The sequence below is a fragment of the Chanodichthys erythropterus genome, chromosome 19 (genome assembly GCF_024489055.1).
Source record: "Chanodichthys erythropterus isolate Z2021 chromosome 19, ASM2448905v1, whole genome shotgun sequence".
NCBI lineage: Eukaryota > Metazoa > Chordata > Actinopteri > Cypriniformes > Xenocyprididae > Chanodichthys > Chanodichthys erythropterus.
In genome coordinates, this window is record NC_090239.1 from 22,217,684 (window position 1) to 22,235,950 (window position 18,267).

Sequence of the window (18,267 nt, forward strand, 5' to 3'; positions counted from 1 at the left end):
CATGACAACAACACTCGACTACAACAACTCTTCCTCTTCTCTAAAGCAGCCCAACATGACCCCGCCCCCTTTGTTCAGTGTTCTCAGGGGCGGGGTTTATGTAAATTTTAGGGTTAGTGATGTCACCTTCCCAGGAAGAAGCTCGTTGTAGTCTCTACCAGCTGTTTAAAAAGTGATTTCTGTAAAAGAAAATATCTCCTTTGCATTGAACTTTGAGTGTCGTAACTTTGCAGATGTTGTTTATGATCAAACAGCAACATTACACACTAACTAAAGTTAAAAAATCATATCAAAATCATAAGCAAACACCCCTTTAAAAAACAGCACAATACATGGATTCAGTGCAGTGAGATCCATGGAAAAAGGGTGAATTTATAGACATATCATTTCCGAGAAGGTTTTACCGTGTCGATAAGTCAGCTAACTCTTTCTGGTGTGAGCTGCACAGTCTAAAGAGGTGCTGTGAAATCTGAAGTCGTGTCAAGCTGTGCATCCATCAGCAGTGGCACTTTCTGGCTCTCTTACATATGAGACATGGCATCCTCGAAGAGAACAAGGTTCAGAGCCGCCTTGACTTCGTTGTAACTGTCAAGCGTTTCCAGCAGGGTTTTGTTCAGGCTCCCCCAGGATTGCACCGCCATGTATTTGGGTTAGCCAATGCCCGTGGCGAAGTGGCAGTGTATATTCATCGTCCATATCCTGATGGGAATAAAAACAGCCTTAAAACTCCATGAAATATTAAAAGGTGAATAACTAACGTTCATCTCTGCTGCTTTGGGAAGGAGATGACTGCCACCCTGAGAATTCATACCAATCGACAATTCATTTCCTTCTCCAAAACCAACATAAACTGTGTGTGTGTCCTTTGTTGTTGTGCAGGATTGAGCGTGAGCTGCAGGGGTGCGTATGTCAGATGATTAGACGGAAAGCGCTACTTCTCTCCTTCACTCGCTCATGAACCTCAGGAGGAGGGAGGCCGTGGAGGAAAACAGTAGAAATCATTTTTTCCCCCAATTTGCTGGACTGACAGGTTTAGCTTTGATTAGCATTGGCTCTCTCTCTCTCCACTGCAGTGAAACTTTCTCACCATGTGGAACTTTTTCACTGTGGCTTGTCAAAGAGTGTGAAATCTTTGTCCTCCATCTTGTTGCGGTAAACTCAGTTGGACTCGTGAAAGAAGATCAGGGGCTGAGGATTCCATGTAATGAAACCAGCAAAGAAACAGAAGGTTTAGCGTTTCTTCTCAATCCTTTCAAATGTCAAAATACTGCACAAGATTTTCTTTTGCATCTCAGTGGAAAAGCAATAAAACAAAGGCATAAAAATTCAGATATCAACTGAGAGAGATGCATAAAAACACTGAATTGTTGAAGGCTGTGAAACCAACAGCATATAGAGAGGAGAACAAACTATTAATTTCCAACTAAGTCCATTGATGTTTGACCATTGGTGCTTTTGGGAAATAAAAATATCTGATTCATCTAATACTGTATACCCCAACATCTATTATCTGAAAATGATTAAGAAGCCATCAAAACAGGCATCATCTTATATTATTTTCAGTGTCATCATGATAAAACATTGATGTTCTTTGTGTCAGTGAACCTTCAGTGTCTAAACCCCCGCAGGACTAGAAGCGGCCGAGAGACTATCGTCAATATCCAAAATAAGGAGACCGATCAAAAAAATTGACCCAGGAGCCTCGGGTGAGACCCAGTGTCATCCTCGAGCTGAACGAAACCATCTTGTGTGATCCGGAAGCTGCTGGTGTTGCTGCCTCAGATTCGTATCGATTAGGAGGAAGGATAAACGGCCGACCCGCCGTCCACACACCTGATTTACTGCAAGCGTCTGTCCAGCATTCATTCTGACACTTCAGAGCTTCCTCTGGCTTCTGAAGGCAGCACTTCATCCTTGGGAAAATTAGCTCCATTCCGTCAGGAGCTGAGACTGATCCGTCTGAAATCCTTGTTCTGATAAAGTGAACTAAAGGGTCTTCAAACAGCATAATAATTTCATTTCTGAATCAAACTAATAATCTGTGAAACTGCACTAAAGATCTGTAGATTACTGAATCCTAATCTACTATCATCAAGTCAGCTTTATTTCTGTAGAGGTTTATACAATATAGATTGTTTCAAAGCAGCTTCACAGTGAAAAACAGGAAAATGATTCAATGATACAAACAGACTTTAATTCTGCTGTAAAAAGACAACAGTGAACGGTCATTATTTATTCCACAAGTGATGAATTTTACACAGTTACTGAACAGATCTGAATCAACACTGAACTGATTTGAATTCACTTCAGTAATGAAAAAGACATCATCATCATCATCATCAGATCAGTTCAGTTCTCTTACGATATCATCAGTACAGTCAAATCAATATTATATAGATATGAGTTCTTCTCCACATTGTTGGTGTTTATTCAACTATGGACATGTATGTGGGACTATAACTATAACTAAAGGCTCTTAAAATACTCAATAGTTCAAAAGTCATTTTATTATAAACCACAATTTCCACATGTCAAATTAGGCGCATTTCATGACATTCTGTGATGGAAATTACCTCAGTGGAAAATTTAAAACATAAAAATCTTTCACAATAAAATGACTTTATTTAACTATTAAATATGTTAAAGAATTAGTTCACTTCAGAATTCAAGTTATTTACTCATCCTCATGTCATCCAAGATGTTCATGTCTTTCTTTCTTCAGTGGAAAAGAAATGAAGGAAAACATTCCAGGATTTTTCTCCATATAGTGGACTTCACTGGGGTTCAACGGGTTGAAGGTCCAAATGTCAGTTTCAGTGCAGCTTCAAAGAGCTGATATATATATATATATATATATATATATATATATATATATATATATATATATATATATATATATATATATATATATATATATATATATATATATATATATATATGATTTTTTTTTTTTTTTTTTTTTTTTTGTGCTGTTCACCTTATTTAAACAACTTATTTTGATTTAACACCATTGTTTCTGGTTCAATGTTAAATGTTAAATCTGCTTCATGTTAAACTGACTTGAAATGGTTACTAGAACTAACTAGAAGTTTTCATTTTGAAATAACCAATCAAACAGGACTTTCACTTCCCATCATGCTTTGCACCGGCTGAATTGAGAGAGTAAATGTTGAAAAAGTGTTATTTTATGCATTTTTTTAGAAAGATGAGAATATGGAGAGACTTCTTACTGTTTAATGTTCTATTATGTAAAAGTTTTTGTTATGTTAGTGTTTTTTGGAGATTACTGTTGTGGTGAAGAGTTGAGCTTGTGTTTGTGTTGAGGATCTGCTGACAGGATTTGTTTTTTTTGTAAATACATATATAATGAAACAACCCCTATGATAGTGCTTTGAATCAAAGTCATTTCTGGACTGCCAACACTGATTATCACATGTGTAAATAGTTATGTGTAGTTTGTTGCCATGTAAAAGACAAAACAAAATCATTAATAATCATAGGATTATTATATATACAGAATTCATCTATTTAAATAGAATTCATTACAAACAGATTTCCAGGCATTTCTCTTTTTTCCCTATAATTGATGTATTTTGCTTGCTTTAAAAGAACTGTCTCTTGATTAGTCAAGTTTTATTATTATTATTATTGCAGTCTTCTTCTGCTGCTGTTGTTTTCCTTGGATTTGCTTCTCAGTTTCATGCAGTTTTAAGCTTTTCTTGGTTCATTCCAAGTTTTACAGGCAGCCTCTCTCATGCTAATTCAGATTAGCACAGTTGGATTTAAAATAGTTTATTTTAATTCAGGACTCCATAGTCCAGGTTTTAGTAATCTGAACTTAATCTGTGTTTCAGAAAGCCATTTTTTAAACCACGGTCACACGTGACCTTTCCAACGTGATCACGTCATGCGTGGAGCATCACAGACTAACATCTTGGATGACATGGGAGTGAGTAAATTATCCGGAAATGTAAATTCTGAAGTTATCTAAACTAATCTTTTAATAATAATTTATATAAATGATTTCACATTATACATACTGGAATAGGAAATGGTTCTTATTTATATGTTGTTAATAAACAAAATATTAATATTTATTATTTTTAAGCATTCTTTGTTTAAATTTTCATATTTTTAGGATTGAAAGTCTGGGATGAAAGGCATTTAAAAAGTAGTCAAAAATAAATGATGAAAGCATGTAAAAAAAGTTTAAGACAAAGTTGCCAATGTGACATTCATATAACAAAACGAAAAAAGTTGATTTAATAAAGAAGAAGAAAAAGGCCGGACAGGATAACACCTAGTTACAATATATATATATATATATATATATATATATATATATATATATATATATATATATATATATATATATATATATATATATATATATATATATATATATATATATATAATAAAGTCAAAATTAAACAATATTTAATATCAAACTGCGGCGTTCGTTCCTCTGCGGTCCTGCACTGCAGTCAAGATGGCGTTTCCACAGTGGCCTCCTCTGAACACAAATAACTCAAACTGATTGGCCATCGCTGCTCAGCACGATATAGGTTCAGTCGTTCCCGGACAGCGCCTGAGGAAGTCCGTCACGGTGACATACAGCGGCAGCGCCGTCACATACGTCCTCGACGGAGCCTCATTATCTCAGCGCTCCCTCACACCCGGCTATAAATTAATGACTTCACGTCAATCACGGTGTTGAGATGAAGTACAGCACCTACCGGCAGGAAACTTTCCACAGAACTTTATTAAAAATGTTTAAGGGAAACTTTTCTTGGCTGTGGGGTGAATAGGCTGCCTTTTGATTTTTTTTTTAAACAGTTCACAAAAACAAAATGGATACGATTGTGCCTTTGGGTCCCTCACGGAGTAACACGAGACATTTAATACTGCGTATCGCCAACTAATTAAACCGGTCCGAGGAATAGCCAAGCAATCACAACAGAAACACTGAACGTACAGTAGAGATAAATAAGAAAAGAGCCGAAGATTGCGTCGCAGATGAAGCCGGGGGAGCGTGTGCTTTGAGGCAGTCTGTCCTCAGACAGCTGAACTGTGAGCTGAATTAGTAAGGCAGAACTAAGGGCCGCACTTCAAATGTTCCTTCAGCTGCGTCTCATCTGCTCCGTTCTCCCGCTCTCATTCCGCTTCATTACTCCGACTGCACCCAAAACAATGAGTGGAGGTTCACAGGCTATTCTCCTCTTTTTTTGACTTTCATCATCACTAAACCGAGGAAACGGGGCCCAGTAAAGTCGTTTAAAACAATGAAATCCAAAGAGTGTTTGTCTAATCCAGCACAATAACAAGAAGTGCGACACTTACGCGTGTTTACGCTTGAGCATCTGCTAATGATGTTGACTTTCACTAGCTGACCGCATGCATGTCTGCTGAAGTCTGAAATGACTTTTAATAAATGGATAAAATGGATTTGTATGCATCTGTCAGGATGCGCACATGAAAAGACTCCATGGATGAATGAATGAATTATTCATTTCGCCTGCAAAGACAAACAAATCAGAAGCTGATAGGTGGGCTTTTGACAGATTTAGCCGAGTCACACCAACAAGTGCAACGGTTTTTATGTCAGCTCAATAATCTCCAGCTCATCTCAAACAATTAGCTTCGCCTTCCAATCATTACTGTGAATCCTTCACCGTGCAGGTGCTGGTTCAAGAGCAGCAGTAGATGGTGTTCAGGCCGAAGGAGAGCGCAAACACAGAGAAAAGCCTCTGAGATACGTGCTTCAACAGTTTCTATATATACACCGATCAGGCATAACATTATGAGCACCTTCCTAATATTGTGTTGCTGCCAAAACAGCCCTGACCCGTCGAGGCATGGACTCCTCTAGACCCCTGAAGGTGTGCTGTGGGATCTGCACCAAGATGTTCGCAGCAGATCCTTTAACTCCTGTAAGTTGTGAGGTGGATCCTCCATGGATCGGACTTGTTTGTTCAGAACATCCCACAGATGCTCGACTGGATTGAGATCTGGGGAATCTGGAGGCCAAGTCAACACCTCAAACTCACACCACAAACCATTCCTGAACCATTTTTGTGCATTATCCTGCTGAAAAAGCCACAGCCACCAGGGAATACCGTTTCCATGAAAGGGTGTTCATGGTCTGAACAATGCTTAGGAAGGTGGTACGTGTCAAAGTAACATCCACATGGATGGCAGGACCCAAGCTTTCCCAGCAGAACATTGCCAAAGCATCACACTGCCTCCGCCGGCTCGCCTTCTTCCCATAGTGCATCCTGGTGCCATGTGTTCCCCAGGAAAGAGACGCACACGCAGCTACAGGAGCTCGTCTGTTGGATCGGACCACACGGGCCAGCCTTCAATGAGTCTCGGCCGCCCATGACCCTGTCTCCGGTTCACCACCGTTCCTTCCGTGGAGCACTTTTGATAGATCCTGACCACTGCAGACCGGGAACACCCCACAAGAGCTGCAGTTCTGGAGATGCTCTGACCCAGTCTCTAGCATCACAATTTGGCTCTTGTCAAACTCGCTCAAATCCTTACGCTTGCCCATTTTTCCTGCTTCTAACATTAACTTTGAGGACAAAATGTTCACTTGCTGCCTAATATCTCCAGCCACTAACAGGAGCCGTGATGAAGAGATGATCAGTGCTATTCACTTCACCTGTCAGTGTCATGATGTTATTACTGATCGGTATATATATATAATGTATGTGTGTGTGTATTTAGTGACAGCAAACAGTGTCAGAGAGGGTGCGAGTGATGAACTGATCATGAGCACCTGCAGTGGGGCTGATGGTGAAGCTGGGTGGGATTCATTCAGGACACGTACTGCACATTGTGGATCTCCTTCAGCTGCTGTTGCTCCTGTCGTACCTGAGAGGACACAGCGTTCCGTCAGTCACACACACACACACACACACACACTCTGTATGCACACCGCGTCCTGCTCTAAAGCCACTGCGGCTCAAAGAAATACACTGCCTTCAGCTGTTCTCCGGCTCTCCTCCGATCTAATAGACACAGCAGAGACACTGAGAAAGCAGCAGCAGACATGCTCTCTTTCACTGACAAAACACTGACAAAAGAGACAGAACCTCTCGAGGCCTCGTGCATCGGACGATCTTAACAACATTAGATGCTTATGTAGCAAAATCCATTCATGTAATATTAAATGGTCCATCTGAGCAAAGCGACACGATCATAATGAGTATGTCTACTGTGACAAATGGCCACACTTGAGCATCTTGATGTAGTTTTTGTGCTCTGCTAGATTGAATGTTGATTATTCTCCTCATATTCTCCATTGTTGCAGCTCCTCTCTTCCCAGTCTGTCAGTAACGCTCTGTTTAGTTCCTGTCTCTATGAAGCCCCGCCTTCTGAAAAGCACAATGTGCTCTGATTGGTCGGCCGGAGCAGTGTGTTGTGATTGGTGTTTGGGAAATGTCCCGCCCCTTACCATAACCGCCAGTTTCAACACACTACTGACTAACTCAAGCAGGCCCCGCCCCTTTATTCTGCGCATTAATTATTTAAATGAGGAATATTGTGAAGAAAACTCAATGGAAGCGTTTCAGGGAGTTCAGAAACAGAATAACTCCCGCTGGATGGACTTTCTCATGCTCAAACAGCAACATTACACACTAAAGACAGATGAAGATGGACAGAAACATGATAGTGAGAGAGCTGAATCAGTCACGTGACTGTCAGAACCAATGGCTGTAGTCCATGTGCGGACGGATCAGGGTGTGAGGCTGGACCATGTTCATGTCATCGCTGTTTGCTGCCGGACGGCCCGTCGTTCCTGCCTTCTTCTCTAAGGGTTTCTCTAAAACAGCTGCGGGGAAGATGCTCTGTGAGCACAGATTTAACAAACACAATTACAAGAAGTTTTTAGAGTCTCATCAACGTCAAAAACTGCAGAGAAGTACAGAAACTGAACAAGAAATCTGCAGTGCATGAAAAACACAATGAACAACTCTTCATGAAAAGGGATTGAGTTTGCTGTGCTATTAGAGAAGTTTTACAAACTATTATCCAACATAAAATCAACATCATAAAGTGGAATATAATCTGATGAAATGATATTCAGTTCAGTGTGCAAAAGTTCTTTGAATTAATATTATATTCAAAACTCTAAGTGCACTTCATTTAGAACAAACCATTTTCAGACCATATTTAACAAATGTTTCTTACTGCATTATATTTGGTAAACAGTACAGACATCTGTAAATATTTTTACCTTCCTTGTTTTTTTTTCATTGGTTTTCTCAAAGTGATTACATGAGCTTATATGATGAGAAGAAACCTGAAGCGCTCAATAACCTGCATATAATGACTCTCACGCATCAGTTTGATTCTGTAAATGTGTTTGATGTTGTACGATCACCAAACATGTTCTCTTATGGTAAAGACAACAGGCTCGATGAAGACAACATCCTGATCTACGGTTTAAACTCCTTCTTCTTACACCAAATTTATAAAATGCGGTCCGAACCGTTCTAGCTGTAAATCTCTTCTAACTCATCTGACTTGCGGTTTTTGTAATCCAAATGATCAAAACTATGAAAAGTCACATAGACTGTCACTGATGGGGACAAAAGCAATGAAGTAAATCATGCTCAAGCTGTTTGAGTAACATTTTCTAACTTTAAACTTTTCAAAATTTTTCAAACTTTCAGTCAAGGCTTTGTCAAGCCGACATCACACTTTTCTCATCTAAAATAACTAAAACTGAAATAAAAATGGATAAAAACTATAGCCATATTTTCAAGAGAAGACATTCCAGTGCATGTTTTGTATATTTATATCTGTTTTTATACTTTTATATGTAGTTTTACTCTTTGATCTACTTTCTGCATTAATTCACTCATAGTACTGATAAGCAGAACAGTAAATAAAATGACTAAAACTTTAACTAAAATTCAAACTGTAAATGAAATCTAATTCAAAACATTCATAAAAACAACTATAATATCATCTCAGTGACAGTGAAGTATCACTAGATGATGAAGATCATCGGTCTGATGCTGAAGTGAGTTTAATCAGAGCTTTATGACACTATAAACTCATCGATTCTAACCTGCAGAGCTTCTCAAACTTCTGAACCGTTTTTGACCAGAGCTCAAATGTTTTGCTCTCGGATCAATGTAGTAATCGAATGCTGTGCTTTGAGCTGGAAACTTCACGCTTTTGAACTCCATCTCCACTAACTGAATTCCACGAGCTGCAGAGAAAGAGCGCAGAAACCACAGAAGGACAATAAAACACTCATTCATCATGAACTCATGGAGATCCACCTGATCCTGGAACACAGTCCCTCTGAAGGGCTGAAGAGCCAGTACAGATCCTTACGGCTGTCAGGAGCGGTGTGTTCTGGGACGAGGAACAGCTCCAAACGCTGATCAGGAACAGGGATGAGCTTCTTAAACCTGGATCAGGACGGACAGCTCAACAACACCTTTAACACTCAGAAACACACGTCTGGATCAGTGGAACTCACCCTCACTAAAATAAAATAAATAAAAACCTTAAACTTATTTATTTCAGCTAGTAGCCAAGTCAACACTTCTCATTTTCATTTAGTTTAACTTGATGCACTAAAATAATAATAAAAACACTATATAGACATATAAAAACATACAAACCCACAACAAGTTTAGAATGAAACAGAAAACAAATTCAAATATGAATAAAAACTCTAATAGTACACTAAAATAACACCAGTGAAGGGTACATGGAGCGCATAAGAAGTTTAGCTCATGAATATTAATCAGTTCATGCTGATGTTGCTAAATCTTAGAATTCTCAGTTATGGGACCTAATTAATATTAATGAGTCGAGCGTTAGTCCGGCTCTAGGGAGGCTGAAGGAGAAAGCCAGAATTCAAAACCGGTACGTCGTTTCTAACTTATAAGAGAGGAAAGCTCCTGGTGACGCACCTTGACCAGAGAGTATCGAGGCATGATGGGAGGAACTTGTCCAACAGAATGGTCAGATTGGCCTTCTCCGACTGGACTTTTCTCCGGTCAATTCCAGCCTAAATCAGCAGGGTTGATGTAAGGAGAAACGGCACGTGATCATGAGATTAAAGCTGTGGAGTCGTGTTTATCGTAAGATACATTCAGTTTGTATCACTAAACTCTACATTACTACACTTCAACTATAACTTCAGTGATATCTCAGATAGTGACGACACCATCTGAACACATTACACTAAACACTTCAATATCATCAAAAACCATCATTGACACGAAAACTACATTAAAATTCCTTTTATTACATTTTAAAGACATTTTCTCAGTGTTTCTACATGAATATTCAGCAGCACATCTATATTAACTTAACACTTAACAGAAATGTTTTTAATAGTTTAGTTTTGGTGAACGATAATAACCCTGTGATGGAATATTAGAATGAAGGATTCAGAGTTTCTCTCAAACACCGGAGGAACCCGCTCATTACTGGCCAGCATCTCACACACTCACACACTCACACACACAGATAAAGGTCATCTAAAGGTCAGGGTCATTTGAATGCGCTCCGCCTGTACGTGTCGGTCTCTTTCCTAGAGATATCTGAATGCAGTGCCAAAGCTGATATTGAGCTGGAGTTCTGGCCGTCTCGGCTTTACCTTGTTATCATCCATTACTGTGTTCAGCGACTCAATCCACATCGGATCGATATCGCCATCCAGGACAATCCACTTGGGCCCGGTGTGACTGATGTTGGCCAGTTCACGCATGATATTAGAAAACAGCCCTGCGGGGAAACGCACACGTGTTGAATCTGGCACTGGGCCGTGATGGAAGCGCTGGCCCTCGCTGTATTTCCACTCGCACGTGGCTGGATTGACAATACCGACTGCTGTAGGGTTGAGATCGACCCGGGCGGCCCTGCGCTTCATGCTCTGATGTGTCTTGTGGAGAGGCTGGGATTTGCCCGTGTTTCCCACCAACAACACGGAGTGACGGACGGCCAGCAGCTCCTCCGGCTGAACCACCGGAGAAGAAGAAGAGCCAGATTTGACACACACACAGCGCTGCTTTGCTCGATGTTTTCGGCTATAAACCACACACACGAGAGACAAACTAGCTTGGCTGGCTGAAACAGCTTTCACTTTCATCCTGAGAAAGTGTCTGGAGAGTTTCAGCACCAGTGTGACTTCACGCCAAACATTTCAAAACAAAAACAACAAAAAGTTCAAGAAATCTTCTCCCTGTGCTGTTCAATGACACCGCAGCAGTAATTAAACTGAACAGTCACAGGACGGGACTGAGTCCTCCATCAAACCCGCTCTGGATCCAGTGGGAGCTGAACACTTCTCTGTTCCCTATACTGAGGTCTAAACAACAATTTAAACATTCGATTTGTTTAAAGGCAAAGTGTGTCATTTCTGCACCACAAGCATCACCAAACAACTGCAGAAATGTCATTTAAAACCCAAAACTCTCAACAACTACTGACTCTGTAACACCAAACACAGACGAATCAGACCATCAAACACTGAGCGATTCACTAAACTAAACTAATTCATTTAAAATGAAACTGAAAGTAGTGACGTGTGAAGTGTGCACTACACAAATAAACGTGAGCTCTCTCTCATTCAGCTCGAATCTAAATGTCTGACCTTTACGCATGTTTCGAGTACTTGATGTTAAAGGGTTAGTTCACTCAAAAAAGTTTCTGTCATTAAATACTCACCCTCATGTTGTTCCACACCTTCATTCATCTTCAGAACACAAATTAAGATATTTTTGATGAAATCCAAGCAATATAATCAACACTTTCAAGGTCCAGAAAGGAACTAAAGACATAGTTAAAACAGTCATGTGACTGCAGTGGTTCAATCTTAATGTTATGAAGAGACGAGAATACTTTCTGTGCGCAAAAACAAAACAAAAATAACCACTTTATTCATCAATCTCTTCTCTTCTGTGTCATTCTCATTCGTTGTTTACGTCCAGCGCTTCCAGGTTCATCATCAGAACGCCGACTCATTATTGGCCGGCTTCACACGCATGCGTCATGCTGATCACATGACCAGCTTTGGCCAACACTGAGCCGGCATTCGGACGTAAACACGGAAGCTTCACTGTGTTACTGCGTCAAATATATTTATTACAAAAGTATTCTCGTCTCTTCATCACATTAAGGTTGATCCACTGCAGTCACATGACTGTTTTAACGATGTCTTTAGTTCCTTTCTGAACCTCGAAAGTTTTGATTGTATTGCTCGGATTTTATCAAAAATATCTTAATTTGTGTTCTGAAGATGAACGAAGGTCTTACGGGTGTGGAACGACATGAGGGAGAGTAATTAATGACAGCATTTTCATTTTTTGGGTGAACGAACCCTCTAATTGGACTATATAAGTCGCAGTACGTCTGAGAACAATGTGATTTGTATTTGGAAAAATACGGAGTGTGTATCATTGACGCTTCAGAACTGTAAGCCGGCTGAGACTCAGCAAGCGTGGCCTCACAATTAGATCTGGATTTCTGGAGCACTATGAGAACGATAAACACTTAAACCGAGAGCTGCTTCCCTCTGAGAGAGAAGTGGAGCAAAAGCCAGAGATTTTCCTCTTGGAACTGATGGCATGTTCAATCAATGGCATTGATGCAGCTCCCCGTCGGGCTCTTCAGCGCTGCTTTGGCATCTCGGAGGGTTCGCTGATTGCTGCTTTGATCCGATGTCTAATGGCAGACCAGAGCTTCAGACCGCACCTCTTCCCCTCCAACAAATCAAACAGCAGACGGTTCAGCCGGTCAGACGGGCCGGTCCGGAGTCAGGCGCGTGTGCGGCGGGGGTTAAACACGTGGTGCAGGGCCGGCCTCGGCTGATGGACTGCTGTTATGTTGTTTCTGTGGCTCTTTGACCTGTGTGAGATTGCACTTATTTCCCCTGGCTCTGCTGAGCTGAGCGGCTGATATCCAGACCTCGTCCTAATGCTCCACATTAGAGCTGCGCTCCGGCACCTGAGGCACTATTACACTGTAATTCCTGCTATCTTTGATTTGTCCAATATATCCACTTCCAGACTGCTTTGACACTAATGTCTATTTGCTTGAAACAACAGCAGGTTTATGGCTCTTAAAGGAAGATAATGTGCAAGCGAAGAAGAGGTAGTAAAGTTGAGAAAAATGCGAGTGCGGCATTGATCAGGACCTCTGAATTCATTTCTCCACAGCCGAAGCATTGAGTTTTGCGTATTGCCGAATAAACTGACAGGCTGTCTGGAACAGAGAATGTGAGCGGAATGAAACGACAGCAATTTCCCGTCTTCACTCAAAGCCTTCGGCTCCACGTTTCTCGATGGGAACCACAAACACACATTCACAAAACCTCACAACTCTTTCAGGATCAGAACTACCTGCTGTATACTAATGTGGTATAATGATCTTATGTAGTATTAAACTAATCACTCATCAAATCAGTCATCATTTTGAGATTATCGGGTTTTCTTTTCATTTCAGCAAGCTTGTTTACTTCACTGTTTTGTGCATGAAAATTTCAACACAATCTTTATAAATGCTTTGGAATACTATAATAATATTATTGCAGCAAAGTTTATAGAAGTTTAAGTTTACTGTAAAGCAAATGCTCTGTACTAAGCATTTTTTATTTTATACAAAATATATATTTTAAAAAACTATGTGGAGTCTAAGAAGCATGCGTTTAACCAAGTTCTGTTCCAATTTTTTTGAGTTGATATCACAAAATTTGTTCTCCTGTCACAAACAAATACATTTAATAATAAATATAATGTCAATTCTATCACAAATCAGTGACCAAATATGAAATCCCGAGTCTCAGACCTTTCCAACGATGAGTTTGTCAAGATTAGAATTTTTTTTGTTATAAAATAGCGCAGTAAATTTTGTAAAATTTGAAACATGACACCACCTACTGGGGGAGGAGCCAGCAAACAGGTTTTAAGGTACTGTTTCCATGGTAACAATGTCCAATTACAAAATAGTTTTCACAGGATGAATTTATATATAAATGCACTTTAGATTGTTCATTCTATTGAAAACCCCATATGGACTGGCCAATGATCTTCTGTTTAGCGTCTGATGTCCCTGGTGAGGAGCTGACCATCATAGAAGAACAAACCTGACACACCTGAGCAGGTGAGTTTGTGCTGAGTTGGTCATGTGTCACCTGAACTTACCTTGAGCACAAAGCTGTCCTCGGCCTGCAGTTTGACGTCCAACACGGACTGCTTGACAAATTTATCAAAGTCCATGTCCCTCTTGTGCGGCACGTCGAGCGCGGGGAAGAGGTCCTGACGAGGCCCCTGAAGACAGGCATGTCATCGGTCACCGTCTCAGGGCCCTCATCAGCACCTGGTCCTGCGGTCTGCACGGATCTCCTCTCTTCAGGGAACCGGACACGACCAGCACTGACACAGAGCCCAGTGATCCTGTGACGGCGAGACTGAGAGTCCAATCGACTCCAGCTACTGCTGTCACACACCATTGAATAATAAAGACTTTGATTGTTCATATTTCACATTGTGTATCAAATGTACCTAAAAACTATTTATAGAGTAACAGAAGTATGATTGATGGCATTTTTATTAGAAAGAAATTGGGTGTCTCATAACATCGCAATCAAATAAAGTCTCAATGACGGTTAAACATTCCTAGAGAAACAGCTCTCACTAAAGGCCTTGATCTCTAACAGCTCTCTAGGGAAACCGTAATGGCATTGGAGCCACACTTTAAGACTATACAGTATAAAGACTTCTGAACCGGTTTGCAGAGCTGATAGAGAGAGAAAGTCGAGCCTAGATGAAACCCTCGACCACCAACATGACCTCACCGATGAGATCGACGTCCGGCACCACCATCACACATGACCTACAGGACGGAGAAACCACAGAAACATGAAGAAACAACAACATCTGCAAACGATCATTCATGCAGATCAGATCAGGCTCACAAACCACTGGACACTTTGATGTTTTTATTCCCATTGATGTTGAAACGACAGACCTGCAGTTTCTGATGGACAAAATGTCTCTGATGTGATGTTTGGTGGATCAGTCCCATTAAAAACGGATCAGAAACTTATAATTACCATTAGTAGTGAACCTGAAGGAACATGTTAGAATTATAAAAGTAAATCTTTCTAAAAAAATAACTTTATAAATCCCTATGGAGAAAACAAATGGGAAATCAAGGTTATGCTCTATAACTCACTGTGCTTTAATGTTTAAAGTGTGTTACACAGTAGCCTGCTATAGAAAAATCAAATCAAATGTTCAAATATCATGCAGTATGTGTGAAATCTGTACTTTCAGTTCTCATTATTTAATAACGGCCTCTCTCTGGTCTCTTAATGGGACTGATCCTGATACCTGCTGATCCACAACACAAACGCCTCAGGCGTCACATCAGAAAAGGCCTTCCATCAATAACTCGAACTATAGTATGCTAATAAAAACAACAGTCCTGATGGAGAAACACCTGGACAGCAGCCGCAGGTCATCTGCGTGTGAATATGAATCGAGTCTGCAGACAAAAAATAAAGTTTAGCCGGTCAAATTAAAATGTGTTTCTGAATGCTGAGCAAAACAGAGCTCTTTATTGTTTGATATGTAAAAAGGTAAAAATGCTAAAGTTGGAAATCTCTGTTATAAAAGAGCACAGGTGGCGTCCAATCTCCTTATAAGCAGGATGCAGATGCGGATGGTTAAAACGGCAGAATTCCCCTTTAAGAGCAAACGGCACCAAATGAAATGCAAATCCTAAGAGCACCTGAAGAGAGCCTTGAGGTTTTCCGGCAGAAGATGCCCACTGAAGGGACCAGGTTTACATCCTCGCCCATGAAAACCTCTTCTTCTTGTCTCGAATGACATCTTGAACACTTTTGGCCTGATGGATCATACATTAACAATATAAATGACGCAGAAAGTGTGTTACTTGCACTTAAGAAGCAATGAGAAAGTGAGAATAAATCAGTGTACAGAAGTAAAAATCACATTCATTTTCTTAACAACGACAATAAACATTTTTAGACAGATCTATCATGAGCTCTGAGACGAACATCTGCGAAGACTTGTGTTTAACAGTGACGCTACCCATAATGCACTAACCAGAAGTCAATGTTACGATGGAAAAACCGAACCGAACTGAAATGAAGCATTGCAAATCATATAATCCAGTTTACTTTTAAACAACTTATTTCTGTACATGTTTGAAAAATTTGCAATACATTTATAAACAAACTTTAACATTATAAGTTTAATTATGTACCAGTTATCAATGTAAAGCTGCTTTGACACAATCTGCATTGCAAAAAGCGCTGTATAAATAAAGGTGACTTGACTTGATAAGTGAACCTCAATGAACAAAAAATAAATAAAAAATACAAGTCATGTCCCCTTTAAGAACTTCATAAATCCCTATAAAGAAAATGAAATACTTCCAGAAACAAGTCCAGCGAGATCACGGTTACGCTCTAGAGCTGTCATTTAAAGCATACGCAACGCTGTAAAGAAACACGTCTTGTTTAAATTGCCAAATCCTTGTTCCTTTCATTCCCTCCACTGACCTTGATGAAATAATCAAATTGAATTTTCTGTTATAAATTCATATTTTCCACTGGTCAGTGTGTGTGGAAGAGAGGAATTACAGGCCGGAGATTAAGCACTAGATCAGGACACAGCCACGGTTGTGCTTTAATGGAATATTTAATGAAGCGACAATCAAAACCCATCTAATCGGATTACGGCGTCACACCCAATGGTTAACCTGTCTAGCAGGGTGTGTGGATCAGTTTAGTGTCAGCAAAACACAAATGATTCAGACGCTTCAGCACTGAAGACACCGTCTGATAGAGTTCAGGTGAGAAGCAGATAAACACTGACATATAACATTAAGTATGAGTCACATATTGCTGAGAGCTGATGGAATAAGATATGAGGCTTTACTTTGCCATGGCCTTACGTGAACTCCAAATCCCACACTATATAGTGCCTTCATGAATTTTACATACTGTTCTATAGCAGAGCAGCGAAACCAAGCGCAGGCGAGCATTAAGAGCAGCTGAAACAGCAGAGGAGTGCAGCGTTCGGGACTAACTCCACCTGAGATGGTGACCGAAACAAAAAGATGAGTGGAAATTACTGGGAAACATTAACTTACAGTGCGAGTCAACCCAAGAGTAAAAATTCAGTTATCATTTATTAACATTTACATGTCAACTTTATACACATCGTTCAGTAATAACATCATGACACTGACAGGTGAAGTGAATAACACTGATCATCTCTTCATCACGGCTCCTGTTAGTGGCTGGAGATATTAGGCAGCAAGTGAACATTTTGTCCTCAAAGTTAATGTTAGAAGCAGGAAAAATGGGCAAGCGTAAGGATTTGAGCGAGTTTGACAAGAGCCAAATTGTGATGCTAGAGACTGGGTCAGAGCATCTCCAGAACTGCAGCTCTTGTGGGGTGTTCCCGGTCTGCAGTGGTCAGGATCTATCAAAAGTGCTCCAGGGAAGGAACAGTGGAGAACCGGAAACAGGGTCATGGGCGGCTGAGACTCACTAATGTACGTGGATGGCCGGGTGCGTGTGCGTCTCTTTCCTGGGGAACACATGGCACCAGGATGCACTATGGGAAGAAGGCGAGCCGGCGGAGGCAGTGTGATGCTTTGGGCAATGTTCTGCTGGGAAAGCTTGGGTCCTGCCATCCATGTGGATGTTACTGTGACACGTACCACCTACCTAAGCATTGTTCAGACCATGAACAGCCTTTCATGGAAACGCTATTCCCTGGTGGCTGTGGCTCTTTCAGCAGGATAATGCTCCTGCCACAAAGCACAAATGGTTCAGGAATGGTTTGAGGAGTGAGTTTGAGGTGTTGACTTGACCTCCAGATTCCCCAGATCTCAATCCAGTCGAGCATCTGTGGGATGTGCTGAAGAAACAAGTCCGATCCATGGAGGATCCACCTCACAACTTACAGGAGTTAAAGGATCTGCTGCGAACATCTTGGTGCAGATCCCACAGCACACCTTCAGGGGTCTAGAGGAGTCCATGCCTCGACGGGTCAGGGCTGTTTTGGCAGCAACACAATATTAGGAAGGTGCTCATAATGTTATGCCTGATCGGTGTACAGTATATATATATATCTCTGCTTTCAGTATTCCCTATATCCCTCTCAGTACAGGTTCGGAGAGTAAATGAAGACAGAATGATCGTTTTTGTTTCCTATTCCATTAATTGCCTGGGTTAACAACAGTCTCTTTATT

The 18,267-nt window shown here is 40.5% G+C and overlaps 1 pseudogene; it reads right to left on the bottom strand.

The window, feature by feature from the left end:
* Positions 1-18,267, bottom strand: part of LOC137007528 (dynein axonemal heavy chain 9-like) — a 66,098-nt pseudogene that overhangs the window by 14,650 nt on the left and 33,181 nt on the right.